Source organism: Bombus impatiens, unplaced genomic scaffold (genome assembly GCF_000188095.3).
Source record: "Bombus impatiens unplaced genomic scaffold, BIMP_2.2 scf_1162, whole genome shotgun sequence".
Classification (NCBI taxonomy): domain Eukaryota; kingdom Metazoa; phylum Arthropoda; class Insecta; order Hymenoptera; family Apidae; genus Bombus; species Bombus impatiens.
In genome coordinates, this window is record NT_177581.1 from 134432 (window position 1) to 150075 (window position 15644).

Below are 15644 nucleotides of genomic sequence, written 5' to 3' on the forward strand. Positions count from 1 at the left end.
TTTGGAATTTCAATTGTATTTTAAGGCGCATGAATATCTGTTTTTCGTCATCAAGGCACCAGTACTCTAATGCCTTAGTACTCGCCCAGTGAATAACAATGATCTTTGGTTCAATCGGAGGACGATTATTTTTCAAATCACACGAAACTTCACATACTTGCACTGGGTTAATTAGTATTAAATATAGATTGCATGATAAATGATGTAGAAATACATTCTGTACTTTCACGTGACTACAAGAATGCGACGCTGCGAAACTGCAGTGTATAGAAACTGACAAGAAGACTTCATTGGAAAATAAAGTTACACGCCGATGATTCTCGTATCCACCGTATACAACAGCATGTCCAGACGTAACGCTTAGATGCACGGGCATCTACTTTCTCTAATAAGCTTGGCATCTTACATCGCACCCTACCATCCAATAACGTTCAAAGTGCCCAGTGGCCAGCTATAGCATAGCTGTCGTTACGTTCAAGTAAAGTCGTTATTTTCCATTTTCTTAATTGCTAAGTAGGCAATCGTTGGCCTTTAACACGACACACGAGCTCGTCGCCCAGAGTACAGCAGAATCGAAATTTGTTTTACGCCTTTTCCAGAGGAATTCCCTCTCGTATCCAGGGGCCATTAAAACGATACAGGCGCACAGAAACGGCAACAGGCGTCGGCTCGGTCGAATAGTCGCTCTACCGAGGCCGGGAATTAGTTGACAGACCGGGGTCTAGACGTTAAGAGCACTATTAGCAGCAGTGACGGTTGAGATGGTGTCGCCACAACGACAAAGTCGCACATTGATGACGAGCTCTAATTGCTTTAGGATGGAATTTCTCGGTGGACCTGCGGGTAAAAACGTTGACGATACAGCGGTACCGAGTAGATTTTATCGTCCCTTCATTGGATTACAGTGGAATTAGCCACCTCATCGACCACCAAACGCGTATTTCTACGAATCGATCTCAGTTCCTGTTTACTGATTTTCACGTGGCCCGCTCATTTCTCCGAGTGAGCCCCAGTTGTTGTTTGTCCTTCGTTGGGAAATCTGTTAGTTGCTCGTAATCTGGTTTGGAGTTGATACAAGACGTAGAAGCTAATACGCAGATAATATTTTACTTCTTCTCCAATTCAACGTACGGCCAGTGAAAAGAACTCACATATACCAGACGTGAAACTTTTCGATATAATCTTTTAGGATATAGCTATTAAGTATTTCGATCGCTTATATATTATTTCTATCGTTTTCATCGATATGTACTGACTGTAGGGTTTGGTTTGCGTTGGAAGATTTCAATTGTTATCTCCACTATTGAAGTTATTAATTAAATGTTACAGCAAAAACGATAACGATTTTCGATGACACATTAAGACACGTATTGTTAAGACGTTACAGTTTATTCGCTTTCATATTTATTAAGAAAAAAGAAGTGGAAAAATATAAAATAGAATGTCACGAAAATTACATACATCTGTCACATTTACATAAAGCCATAAAAGTAATAGGTTTAATATTAATATCTTATAGGCTCACCATTGCATAAGTATCAATAACGTTGTCAAGCTTTTGTTATTTCCTTAACAGAAATGAATTTTTCATAGAAGAAATGAAAGATTTTGTATTTTCTGATATAATTTTGTGCCAAGATTTTTCTCAATTAAATGTTTCGATTCTCCGAAACTCCCTGAAATTGTAAACAGACTTTGGAATAATCGATGCAGACGAATGGTTACGCATCTGGTAGCCTATGAATGCGCTAGGTTGATGACAATCGAATAATAAAATGGAGTGTAGAATATTATATTATGTTGTCCGAAAAGTTTCTTTCGTTTCATATAATAGATGATGATAATAGATGATAATAGATAATAGATAGTGATAATAGATGACAAAAAATTTCTGTTTTATATTATTTTATTGAATTAAGTATGATCCATTTCGTTCTATTTCTATTATTATGTTCGTGCATAATTCAATAAACTAATATAAAACAAAAAATGTTGTGCGTCTATTATTTCCTTATAAAAGGAAAGAAACATTTCCAACAACCTAATACCTTCGTATCAACTCTCAAATGAAATTACCACGCGTGTTTCAGAGAAATTTCAATCAGATCTAGCGAGTTTATAATCTGATGTATACACGTGTACTGATAAGTAGACTGCGGATTATTATGCATTCATAGAGAAAGTGCAGAATTGCACAGAATGCGCGTGATATAAAAAGTGTATAAAATATCCAAGCGTAGCGCTTCCTACAGTACTTTGTAGCCAAAGCAATTTCCTAACAAGGTTTTGCTTTTCAAATTATACTTTTAAAAATATGAATTTATATAAAAATCTACAGTCTACCAATAACAAATTCTTTAATCAAATATTCGCAGTGTTCGTTTCTTTCTCATTATTATCAATTATAAACAATATTTATCCATATTATTAGTTTTGCAACATTGCAACTAACGCGAATAACGACTGTGTAATATTTCTCAAGATGAAAATAGAAAAGTGAATGAACTTTACGCTGTGCGATTTAGTTTTACCAATGACAAGCTTTAAGAAATTTGTCCATTTATTTTTAATCTATTACTAATAAAACCTACACAAAATCCTTTCTACCTTTAGCAAAACGAAATCCTTTCAGCAAAATTTACCTACAAACATTCGCAAAAAGCTCTATTGACCTGTAAACAGCTGTGTACGTTGAACGAAGTTTGTAAACAATCTCTTTGAGCAAAAATGTGGGCTGTAATTGCATTTTTTTCTTGCTTTTCTTTTTGCGAAAATAAGTGCATTGCTGTGGCTCGTAAACTCTTACGTATTTTCGACGAAGCCTGCGATCAATATTTTTGAGTGAAATTATGCTTTGGTAATTGAATCCTTCTCGTAATTGTGAAACGAAATGTTTTATTTACGATTTAGTAGATTCATATCATAAACAGTTATGCGCGTCGAACGAAATTTGTAAACATTCGTTTTGAAGAAAAATATGGGCTATAATACAACTTCCTCTTTAAATCAATTGCTATGGCCCGGAAATGCTTACGTATTCTTGACGAAGTCTACGTATGCATCTTTGATGATATAGACACAGCGATACACGAAAATATTATGTTTGTGTGTTTAGCGCAGAAAACTTCTGTGTATATATTTTATGTGCCAAATAAAACATTTCGAAATTTTATTAGCACCGTAAAGAGACACAATTGTCACGATCACACTGATGAAAATTGTAACTAACTTGAGAATGTGTTTATACGCAGTAGGAAAATTACATATACGTAGTAGGACTTTTTTCATATTCTTCGTAGATTTTTTATTTTTAACGGAAAGAAAAGAAGAAGGGAAAATTGTATTTCGAATTAAAACTTCAAATAAACGTTATCTCTAAAAGAAGTCAATGTCTTTAAAGTCGACGATAGAGAAAAACTAAAGCTATTCAAATGTCACAAAAATCAATTGGTCTTTTGTTTCTGTGAAACGATAGATGAATTTTCGTTCTGCGTTCGTGTCCGATAAAAATGTCTAACTTTGCATTATTTTACGATATTTCTAAATATGATTTATGAAACTGTTATACACGTGCTCCATTTTGAACGATAAAAAAATTTATTTGAGAACTATATTTATTTTTGCCAGGAAAACATCTAAAAAATTGCAAGAATCTATAAATGTACGTTCTTCTACCATTTTTAAATAAAATTTATGGGATCGTTAGACTTATACATACATTTGAATGGTAAAAAACATGTATGTTATATTTGTATTTGTCGAAAGAAGCTTTATCAAAAGACTATTTCGCAAATAGATATATCTTCTGACATCTTTAGATGTATGTAAAATTCAACAAAATGAATTGAACGATCTTGAATATTTATTTGCTTTCAAGTTATACAAATTTGAATATAAGTTTCATATTAATGTATCTGTATACGTATAAAACTAATTACTATTGTATAAATGTCGCGTCTTAAATGTTATTGTAGATAGTATGACTATTAACATTTATCTTCTGCGAAAATTTCAAGGTACGTTTCTTCCTTGCATCTAATAACATATTGTTGATAATATATCTGAAAATTGATTTTCTGCAAAAGACGAAAAATTTGACTTATTGTGCTAATGTATACCCACTTTTCTTAGTATTAATCATTTATATTATATCATTCGTACATCGTTTATATGTTTGTAGAGGATGTTTGGTTAAGTTATTGTTTAAATGATGAGATAACTCGCTGTTGTAACCGTCAAATATATCTGAAAAATGAGAAATAAATTAATACAGACAATAATCGCTCGTACTAACGGATTCGCTAAAGACAGTGTATAATCGCTAATATAATCGCTGATAACTCGTTGGTAAGTGATAGATACTCGTTGATAACTCTAGCTCATATGCCGCTACATGTTAATCATTTAAAGAACATCTCTTGTAATCGCCGAGAAAAATTAAAGAAACAAATAACTGTTATTAAAAAAAAAAAAAAGAGGATCAATTGCATCAATAAAAATGGCAAATATCTTGAGTAACGTCTCAAATATTTCAAAATTGGTTGAAAGAATCTCGAGATTAAATTGCTCGGTTCTAATTTGTTAAAAATCTCGTCTCAAATTTTGATTTGCGTTCTGCGTTTGACGCGAATCGATGTAGCGTGCATATCATAAAGCTACATGTCAATTCCTATCCGAGACACATTGAACATGTTAAACTTCGTTTCGCTTCTATATGAAATTTCAAATCGCTCACTTCCTTCCATGCGGTTAATAGTAGAACTGTGATAAAATTGATTTATTATTAACAATACGTTTTCCATTCAATTATTGGAAATCCATATTTCTTTATCGAAATAAAGCGTACGATTTTTGAATGCACATTGCCGCACACTTTAGTCGATTAACTGTGAAACGAGATGCTTTACATACTATCACTATGATTTATTACCGCAACGGATTAGTGCTAAAAATAGTATCCGCTCTTCGTTCATTTTTGCACGATAAGCTGAATTCATAAAATAGATGTTACAACATCATTCGTCATCTTAGCGTGTTGACGTATTTTCTGATCTTCATTTCACGGTGCAGATGACTAACCAACGTGACAAGTACCGTGCGTATATAATCGGATTTATTCAGAGGAATTTATTGTTCCTACGCGTATGATTATTAAGAATAATGATTTTTTCTAAGCACTGTTCGACGACTGAAAGCCGCAGCTGAGTAACAACTGACAATGAAACATAGGTGTGACTGCAGAGTGTTTGTGATTTCGCCTAATTTATTTTCTCCAATTATAAACACACTACATTGGCACCTATCCAAAAGAAAAGAAAAAAAAAGAAGAAAGCGAAGTCCATTCACTCGTACTAACATCGCAATTAACGTAAATAACATAATTTAAAAAGCTCAGCGACGCAATTGAAACTATTTAATAAAATAGTTTTTAAAGCAGAATACGTTTCTTTCGAGATTTTCTGACGCTTTCACGCAGCCCCACTTGCGTAAGGCAACTCCTTAACTATGCAAAATAAAAAAAACATTCCTTAGATGAAATTTGTTAAGTTTGATAACCTTTGTGGAGTATTGAAAAATTAATATGCCATCCATAACAAAAAATGTCATCTCTAAGAATTTCACCCCTATAACGTCTTACAACCTACAATGTTAGCTCCTCTGCACCATACAACATCTGAAAATTTCAATGTGATATTTCCAGTGACCTCGAAGAGAACAGCTTCTGACACTTTATCTGCTCCACCCTGTACACTGTCCACTCTGAATTAGCGAAGTCGAATTGACATAAAAATTAAAGCATTGTATTGTATTATATTTGTTTACTGTATTATTAGCTTTATCTGGAGCCTATACCTGTTACGATTTCTCGAGTATCTGCGCTATTGTGCACCTTTGATACATTTTGCATAGTATACATAGTACACTAGTACTTGGTATACTTGGTCTATTCCTTAAAGCTGAATCTTAACCCTTCGTTTGCAATCTTATTTTTATCACAGATTTTTGTAGGTTTTTGTGCTTTAAAAAGACCCGAAAAATTTTCCTACGTTCTTCCAAGTTTTTAGAATATCATCCAACGTTGCTACATGTTACCGTAGGTTTTTTTCAAGCAAAGCAAAATTTAGATAAAAATATGGAAGGAATGAAAAATTGCTTCAAATTGCTGGTCGAAAACTATAGCTATGCAGTTTATTACATAGCTGGTATGTATGAGTCTTTGATATTTCGTTCTTCTACTTGTCCAAGCGGAAAGCTCTCAACTTTGTGCTTCCCTTTGCGAGGTCCGTCAGTTGCATATTTGTTTCTCGATTTTTATCGTTATTATCTCTTTCCTTTCCTTGTTTCTCAATGCAATTGATCCGAGTTCCATGTACATTGTGTCGTCGCTTAGTATGTGTTCTTTATTTTCTGTTTCTCCGATGCATAATTGACATGCTACGCTCCCTTCTATTTTACATTTCAGTGCATGTTCCACCGTCGTTGTCCAACCTAATTTCTTTTTAGCTAATTTTCCCTGTGCACTCTTTCTATCGACAGTGGAATATTTCAAGTTGGGTATTTTGTTGTTTCTATGGATGCTATAGCCTCAATTTTTTCGTCGTCTCTCTGTATGGAAACTTCGTTGCTCCATTTTTGTCGTCTTCTCATAGTTTTTTTATGGTTTGCTGTGCGTATAAAAATTAAAGTAACGTTATTCGTTTCTTACGAAACACCGTAGATCCATCTACTACTACTAAATTACGAATTTTTATGCATTTGAAGGAGAAATTTAAAGATACGAAAGTGCACAGAAAGCACACAATACGCAAGAACATATAAAATGACGAAGGTAGTCGTTGCAATATTTAGCGAGTGAAATAAATAAAAAATAAAATTAGATTTCCTTTCTTTAGAAATCTTCGTGAAAATACGAATTTGAATAAATACAAAGTTTTGGAAGAAGAGATACACGATAAATAAATATAACCTTTGGTTACTACGAAAAATCGACGTCTGGAAATACGAGGATGAAAAATGTTAAATGACTAAAAGGATGACGATCAACTGGAAGCTTTAATAGTAATTGCGTCTGATACACGTTAAAGTATATGGGATGTGCATAAATTAAATCCGCATCATACAGCAGTTTGTTCTGTCAATTAAAACGTACAGGCGAAATTAAAAGTTGCATAAATTATCCACAAACCTACGAAACGTACTATTTAAATGTTCATTACGGGCAACGATAAAGAGAAAAGTTGTAAAAGACGACCTTCGCTATTTTCTTCGCTATTCCGACCATCTGCAATTTTTTTTCAACATTTTTTTCGTCCAGCGAAATAATCCTTCTAACTTCTGGAAAAAACTCAAGTCGTTTGGTCCAATTTTAAAAAAGTTTCTTGGTGTCTATATGGTGTCCAACTATTACTGTCATTGTCTGTTATCATCACAACGGTATATCTATAGTAATATGCAATGATACAGTAAAATTGATTTCCTTTTTAACTACAGTAAAAACTGTTTGGTAGAAATTCTTTTAAATTGGATTGAAATTATTTTGCAATGACGAAATTAGAATCTCTAAGAGTTACGTTAGATAAGGAAGATTGTTAAAAAGCAGTAACGAAACTGCCACGGTTAATTTAAACAATGGTACATTTAAAATCGATGCATTAAATTTTGTAATGACTTGTTGACATAAAGAGACGACTAGTGCTGGTTTTAATTCAGTATCAATTACAGCCACTATGAATCGATCAAAGCATGGAGATTCTCGAAAACGGTGTAACACCAATGTATTTTGATTGTGAATCGTTGTACAAGATCTTGGTAAATATCGGTAATATTTCATACGTTTCAGAGACTCTGAATTCCCATACGTGTTTGATATAACTCTAAATGAATCTCTTTTTCAGATATAATTAATCGGTTATCCTGTAATAGGCGAGACTTCTCAATTAACTTCATTAGCGAAAGTTCCATGCCAGGACAGATGTTGGATTTTCATAATAAGCGCTACCGGTTAATGTGTACAGCGTGCAAATAGTTAAATTACAGATTCGTCATGCGTAACGTGATTTAGAAATTACGTGAAATTAAAGTTAGACGCCCGTTTACTGTCACGATAGATTATGTCAGTCGTGAGTACTGTTGCAACAGGAATATGTTCGATTGGGTTCAACATATTCCGAAACGTTTCAATTACGTATAGATTTTTATGAACGGTACTAAGTGTTTTATGCACGTGATCTTTGAAAAGTCGAATTTTCATTCGAGTATTCTGTTCATTCTGTTACGTATGATATTTCATATATTTTCATTCAAGAGAATGTGCAGCATATTAAAACCAATCTACAAAAATTAAGTTTGACATTATAGGAAGTTTGTTACACTTTCATAAGAATTTACAAGTCTACGTATATCGTACTATTACATTGAACTGTAGTAGAAAAATGTAAGCTATCTTTTTACATTTATAAATTACTATTTATATACTAATTACTGATCGATAACAAGTGCTTCGTACTCTCTAAATTACGTTTAACAGTTATTTTATCGAATAAAATAACCGATCGGTACCATAGTGTAACGATAAACCGCGAGTTTGTGTAACCATGCGAAATGGAATACAGGTAAATGTGGAACGGTAAACAAACAATCGAAATTTGCTATTGGCCATCTCCGATAGAATCGAGAAATAATGTGCTAATGAGATCAATGACAAATAAAAGCATTTGCACAAAAGGATTGCGCAGTGAAACTTCATTAAACTTCGTTCAAACAGTTTGTAACAGAGGCAAACACTTTTATAAAAAAACAAATGAGAAGGTTAAACCTCGTTAGAGCGCAAAGATTTTTTATCGATTTCTGTACTTGACGATAGATAGAACTCGAATTTCCAGGTTTGAATACTTTCAAAAAAGTTATCCTTTCGGTCAAAAAATTGTACAATGTTTCTCGTAAAGTGTTAACATTTATATAGCGATTTATTAATTCTTCTGTTATTATCGATACGCATATCTAACAAAGTAAAGTGAACAGTGACTTCTTAACATTTTTAGCTAATAAATAGATACACGGTTCTTCGAGAAAAAGGAAGATTGGGGATAATTTAATCCATTAAGGACGAAACAGCAAAGTAGTGCGTGGAAGTGGCGTAAAAGTTGCGCGAAGGGAAAATTGTTGAAAAACACGGATAAAGTAACGCATAACGTTTCATCAAAACATGAAAACTCTATTAGTATAATAGACATCTTGTACAAGTCCACCGCGCGAAAAACAGAATTAAAACAGAAGATTCAATTCTGTACAGTGATTGAGAGATAATTGCAAACGAAATATTCTAATCGCATTTCACTCGTAATATCTGTTGAAAATCTTCGAGTTTGAAGATATTTGAAAATTGGTAGAACGATTCGAAGAATATGTGACTCGTTTATTGGAGAAGTACAAACCACTAAATAAAGTAAAAGCATGGACAAATGTCTACAATTTGAAAGAAAAAAAGTGTTATAAATATTTCATTTTCTCTAAAATTCACGAAGATGTGCCATCCAGATGAAGAACTAAATAGTAACGAAAAATATTAAAAGATATTAAATATATCTTTGGAGTGGGGATAGATAAACGACCATAATTTAAGAAACTTGTTAAACAAATCATGAACGCAAAAAAGTTTCTGTAATTAAAAATAATTATGTATTATGTATTGCTACAAATACTTCGATTTCTTTAAAAAAGAATAATATTTTTAGTGGAGGAAGAAGTAATGACAAATGTGACAAATGAAATTGCAACTAAACTTGCAATTCTTCCCTCACAATAATAAAACAGAATTGAAAAAACGAAACTCAATAATGTAATAAACAATTATAAATCCAAATTTAATTGTGTAATAAATAATTGCAAATGAAGCGTTCGAGTCGAATCAGAATTTTGTATATTCGTTATAAATCTTCAAGTTTGAAAATACTCGAACATTGGTAGGAAGATCGAAAAAATGTCTGTTTTTATGTTTGTAAATTTTACGTTCGCCGTCATTCAAAAATATAATATTTAGACACTTGCTCGTTTTTAATAGAAGGTATGACAATAGCAAATATATTATAATTTAATAAAAAAGAAAAGAATATCCGTTCATAGGCGCTATGAAACAAATTTAAAAAATAAAAAATTCGACAGCATGCAGTTATGCTAAATACAATACAATACAATACAAATAATACAAATAAATACAATACAAATTCAAATGCAGCACCATCTCTGTATTTGTTACTTTCTGTAAGAAAGAAGATACGTAAACAATTTCTTCATAGCAATAATATTTAATTTTACAAAAGATTTTTAACAAAGAGTTGTCCTATTTTCACGTAACACTAATATTCGAACACTTGTCCACGTTCGTCAATCTAGCGATTCTTGAAAACAATATGCGCTATGAAATAGATTTATTTCGTATAATTATTTAGTATAATTAACGGCAGAAGAGAAATTGGCTTCAATATCTTTATATTGTACCAAGAAATTTAACACGTCGAGAAAAGGAAAGAATACTGGTTTTGGTAAAAGACAATTTCGGACTTATCGTGGAAAAAGGGTAGAAGTTATTATGAAATTGCTAAATTATTGCTATTAATCATAGAAATATTAGAAGAAAAGTAAAAGTCCACATGGAATTTAAGAAACAAAGACAATATCCTTTTCGTTAAAACGAATTATACAATTAATTGTTATTATTAGGAAGGAATTGTTTACGCATTTTCGAGTTACAACATTCTCGTAGAATAAGCAACGCGATATTTAAATCACCCTTTTTGTATACGAAACAACAAACACAGAGATTGTGCTGTGTCCGAATATTAATCCGATTGATTGTGCATCGACTTTCACGTAAAAACTTGAAATAAGAATAAATGCAAAAATTGATAGAAGCAATTATTCTGATCTTAATAAAAATTGGGAAGTTAAGAACTACAAAGCTTAATTACAATTGCTAGACAGCGAGTGTTTACGCGAATTTACATTTCTATGAACGCAATCGAAGAAAAAGAACCAAAGCAAAAATTTGTCTGACTCGTTAGATGTCACGTTGCAATCGATAATATATTTTGAATACTTTGCACGCTTACTTTGCACATTACAGTGACTGCAAAAAGCGTCTCTCCACCACTCTACTTATCGTTGCACCTTATACTTAATTAGATGCTATATAATAAATTCATGCAGCTATAATAAATTCTCTATTGTTTAACAATATTTCCGTACGATCGGAGAAATTTGACGCTGCACGAGTGAAACAATAGAACCTAATAAAAAAGCGTTTCATTGCAAAAAAGGAATGCTCACTTACAGATACTTTTTCACTATGATACAATCAGTCTAAGTACGCGTGTTTTCCACATTCTCATAACGTTAGATTTGCCATAAATACGTAAATATCTAGCGGTCGATTGTTTCTATAATTGTGCTACAATTATATCGAAATGAAATGTTAATATGGAAATATCGCGTGGGCGAGACGTCGACCATTTAACAAGTCAATTATCATCGAGCGGCTGTTAATTTCAGCACCGGGTCCTTAATCCTGATCGAAGAGGATCAAGGGTCATAGGGGAGGTGAGTGTGGAAACGGGCGAAGGGACAAATCGGTTTGTAGGGCCAACAGCTCCTCTCTATGGCAAGCCGTGTCGAGCGTAGTCGAGCCGAGCCGGCACGGTCGGCTATAAAAGCCCTCTCGCACCGAGCCCTCAACGTCACACGTCGTTAGCACTCTGCACGGTGAGGAACTCCTGCGTACCACCTGTTATCCGTGGAAGAAACAGTTCGGTTATCTTCCACCCGAGTATAATCGTAATCGAGCTGCGTTGCAGCAAACATCGTACATTATCGGCTGTTTGCAAAGGATCGGAACTCGCTTTGTCAGGATCAAGCAAATCGATAAACGAAAATCTCCCCCGTAGCCGCTGTCGACTAAAACGCCTGTTTACTTGGAGTCATTCCTTCGATTTTCTTCTTCTTCTTTTTCTTCTTCGTCGCCTCTGTCTCCGGCAGAAGATTTTTATCTGTGACGAGAGGACCTTGGACCCATCGGACAGGAATTGCACGATCGCTTTCTAATTTTCGAGGTAAGCGTTCAATTTTATCTTTCTCATATCCGCCTCTCTTTATCGTGTTCTCGGTTGGCGCTCGTTTTGGCGGGACAAGGACGGTGAAAATCGACAGACGCGATAGGAGAAGTGAGTGTTGTCGTTCGTTGCGGTTACGAGTGTTTTGCGGTGGTTGCCTCCATAATCTCTGTCTCGTCCTTCGCCGCGTTCGTTAGTCGGGTCCTCCAGCAATTACCACGTTACGAATATTACGCACGCCTCGCCGTGGGGTTGAAGATTACAGTGTGATACGCGATCTCCAGATTAGTAGGAGATTACGGGCAAACGATACCATTCGAAGTTACGTTATTCTTTCCGCGTGGTTAGGGTTAGATAGTGATTCGTTGGAACGGGGATTTGGCGATGTCTCGCTCCACGGAACAGATAAGTGCGGCAATAAAGTGACAGATGCGGAAAATAAGAAGATTGATAAGGCTGATTAAGGAATTAAAGAGATTGGAAAGTTATAGTTCGGCTGAACTGGCAGAGAAGTGTTCGCGGGATACAGGCGTTTAATCCTTCTCGATGATAACGACATTGCAAAGAACGACGATCAATTATGCAGTTTCGAGTCGTGGCGGTCAAGTAAATCGATAGCATATAAGGTAAACGCAAAAGCGAAAGTATCGAAGGTATCGTGTTCCTCCTCTTCTCTTCTTTTCCTTTTTTTTCTTCCGAATCGCTTCGTCGAAAACGCATTATTTTTGACCTTTGAGAATTTACTTTGCTTCACTGTTGCTCACGGTCAAACTGTACGCTCAAACAGTGATTCATACACCGAAAACGTCACATTTCGTCACAATTTACGTATTAACGTAGCAATTCTTCAAACAAGCGAAGATCATGCGTACCGAAATAGTTCGACTATCCGTTTTCCGCATCTTACGAACGTCTCGCTTCTCCCGTACCTGTTAAGTTAACGTCAGAGGTTAACGATCAACCGTGCACCATTCGCGTGATATCGCGTTGCGTTGCGTGTTTGGAATAAACCATTCTTGCTGCAACGTGGGTAATACCGCGCACCGCCAACTCGTCACATTAATTAGCTCATTCCTTCGCTGTCAAAATGAAATACGGAAGCCGAAAATGATCCACGGAACGCCGCATTCGGCTTTTAATTTTCTCTTCTTAACCGTTTTTCAGGAAATTCTGAAACTATTCGTTGAACGTGTACGTCGCGAAGTGAACGAAATGCGCTGTTCCATCCATTAATCGTAGGAAACGGGTATGACTTTTCGCGTTCCTGCGATTTTCCAGGTTTCGCTTATTGATCGTTTAATTGTGTATTGAACGCGACACGAAGTAACACGTTTGAGATTATGCTTTCTCTTCTATTAGAAATTGGTAGGCTGAAACTAATTGGAAAATAGACTGCTTTTTATTTTTCCACTTTTACTATTGTTCGTTGTGGTTGTTGAATAAGCAGATCTTATATTATTATATTAATGTATATTTTAATGATTTATTTAGTTACTTTGTACATTTTAATTTGTACTTACATATTTTAAAATAATATTACACAAAAATAGTATTAAATATGTTATAAAGTGTATTAAAATATAAGTAAATATTAAAAAATACATATGTTTCGATACTTTCGTATTTTAACGATTATTTTATTTTTTTGAATTTATGTTCTAATATAATTCGTCACACATTTGGAACGATTTTTGCACGGCATATCTTAAAACGTGGAATGAATAATCCAGTGTTGAAAACACCATGGAAATTGTTAAAGAATAAAAAAATGTTAGTCCTTCAATCAACGATAAAATTTTCTTCGTAATGCACGTAGGTCCGTGTTCGCAAATAAATAATTGATATATGTATGTCGACGGTTCATTATTCATGCTTAATTATGATGACAATTGTTGATAATTTTTAATGATTTGTATACTGTGAGAAAAATTACAGAATAGCGTGGCACAGTTGGTTTTGTATATTTTTACATAAATTTGTAGGCAGCTGTAGAATTTTTCTAAGAATAACAATAACGTTCGTACTCGGGTAACAAAAATTTCCTACAACTTAATTAAATAGAAATATGATTTCACCACGTCGTGTTCGTTGCTCAAACTTATTTCCTACTATTTCTATGCAATCGGGAGTAGAAACTGTTGCACAAACAACAAGAATTATAGTCATTCGAATTTCTATTTATTAATTCGACAATATCGTAATTTTATTAAACTTTGTTATGGTTCTCAGTTTTTTTTATTCATCAATTCTTCCATCGGCTTTTATTTATTTAAAAACTACTATAATTTACAAACAAAATAATTTATAAAAACTTAGTAATATCTATATTATTTTATACATAATTCATATCGATATTTCCTTTAACGTTATATTTAAAGTCTCCAAAATTCTTTAGTCTCGTATGGCGAATTGAGAATAAAAATTATTGTTAAATTGCCGATTTTTGTGGAAATTCGTATTTTTATAAAGCCTGGAAGATAAGTAAAAATTCTGTATCGTTCTCTAAATATTGCAACGAGAAATTTATTCTGGAATTTTGATATATTTTTACATTCTACGTACACTTTGCATATCATTGTGCATCTAACTTATTATGAATGCATAAAGATCTGTAGCCTAATTATTATACACGAAGCCCTCAGATTATTTTCGGCACGGCGTAAAGAAAATACATACTGCAAAACGTTGAAAATCGATCACAGATAAGATTTTAAAAATAAGATCGCAAACAAGATATACAATTTGCACTATTAGAATAAAATAAAAAAGTACAAGTGACATAGAATGACTAAAGTACACTTGTTAATATCAACAAAGTGAATCATTGCACCATAATATCCGAATTTTAGTACAGTTTTATTTCGTACAATTTAGTGCAGTTACTATCTTTGATGTTGTCCAGTAACTGAAAGTATCCATACACACGTCGACATCCTTTATGAACGTATTACGTATATTATACGAAACATTTTGAAATTTTATTAGTAAGCTACAACTATCATGATTATATTGTTTCGAAATTTTAAACGATTCTGAAAATGTACAAAAAAGAGTTCTGGAAAATTGCAAAAAATTGCAATTTTGCAAATCTGCAAAAATAGAAAAGTACAAGTATCTATATATATTTTGCAGAGACTACAAAAGTATTCGACGAACACATATAGCAGAATTTTTTTATTGATATATTAATAATTGTTTCGGAACGTTTTAAAATATTATTTGCAGTATACGAAACATTTTGAAATATTATTTGCATTGTACAAAATATTTTGAAGTTTCATTAACGCTGTAATGACGACTATCGTGACTATATCGATCGAATTTTAAACGATTCTGGAAATGTATACGGTAGTTGTAAGATATTTGGAACAAATATACGTAGTGAAATATGCGTTAAGAAGAAATGGAAATATAAAATTCTTAATTATTGATTGCAACAAGTGTACAACAGCGAAATTACATCAGTACCTGCATTTTGCAAAGATCACAAAACTGTTTAAACAGGCAATCCGCGATATTAATAAACCTCGCGGTATTCAG

The 15644-nt window shown here is 33.4% G+C and overlaps 1 protein-coding gene across 1 annotated transcript in view; it reads left to right on the forward strand.

Annotated features, from left to right (window-relative positions):
* The first annotated feature begins 11722 nt into the window (after positions 1-11722).
* LOC100742199 (diuretic hormone 44) overlaps positions 11723-15644 on the forward strand; it is a 79008-nt gene continuing 75086 nt past the window's right edge. The window contains exon 1 of the mRNA XM_003493497.4: positions 11723-12104. The gene's annotated coding sequence lies outside the window, so the exon portion shown is untranslated. The remainder of the gene's footprint in view (positions 12105-15644) is intronic.